Raw genomic sequence first — 1,193 nt, forward strand, 5'->3', positions numbered from 1 at the left:
GGTGGAGGGATGTGTAATTGATCACTGTATTACTGAAACCCAAGCACAAAAATTTGTAAGTATACAAAAGTAACTCATGGTGTTTCACTAATAAAAATGAAAAAAAAAAAAAAAACTAAACTAAACTAAAATAAATAAAAATAAATTAACTGAAGTTGTGGGCTAGGTGCAATAGTACCAGGATTAAGACAGCAACCTTTTTGGCTGACAATCATGTTCAATTCTCAGCACCCCATGGCCCCTGAGCACACCCAGGAATGATCCCTCAGCACAGAGACAAGAATATTCAAGTTGTGCCCAAAATAAAAGCAAAACCAAAATACATAGAAATTATGTGTAGTACAAGAAATAATCAGAGAACTCAGCAGTGGCAGGAACCAGGAACATTTTAGAGAGACCTGAGCAATGGTACAACATGTGGGGAGCTTTCTATGCATGGGGCTAACCTGGGTCGATCCCCAACACTCCAGATTCATTAAAATTCACAAAGAGTGGTTCCTATGAACAGAGCTTAGAGTAAGCCCCGAGCATCGCCAGGAGAGCACCAACAAAAAAAAACAGGGAAGAAACTAGAGGAACAGCTACTGTATGGCTGTCCTCACCAGGACATTCACAGCTACTGTTGGACACACAGTCACGGCCTGGAACAGGGAGCCCACACCGGTCCGTCCAGACAAGGTCGGCCCAGCACTGCTCTCACCAATGGCCGACAGGTGCTCATAGGTCTCCAGCATCACGTCCTTGTAGAGCTTTCTCTGAGAGGTATACAGGCATGTCCACTCCTCTGGGGTGAAGCTTACAGCTAAGTTGGAGAAGTTCACTGTGTCCTGAGCTGACATACAAAGAGTGCAGGAGTCAGGGTGTGTCCCCACCATGTCCCCTGGGCTGTGAAGCCAGGACCCCCAGGCCCTAGAGAGGCGCAGGGTCTGTCCCTTCGGGAAGAACCAGTCTCCACCTGACCTCCTGGCAGATGGTTCCCAACTTCTCTCTGAGACAGCTGCGTCTATAAAAAGTGAGGATGCTCTACTAGAAGGTTCCGGAAGGTGGTGGTCTAGCTTCTGACCCCAGGGAATTCCACCACTGCTACTATGAGCACTGCAGAGAGTGCAGTGCTGAGCACACAATCAGTGGGACCCAAATGAGTGACCCTGCTTTCAGCTCAAAACACTAAACATACACTCCCTGCATCCCAC

The sequence above is a fragment of the Sorex fumeus genome, unplaced genomic scaffold (assembly GCF_029834395.1).
Source record: "Sorex fumeus unplaced genomic scaffold, SorFum_2.1 ptg000134l, whole genome shotgun sequence".
Lineage (NCBI taxonomy): Eukaryota > Metazoa > Chordata > Mammalia > Eulipotyphla > Soricidae > Sorex > Sorex fumeus.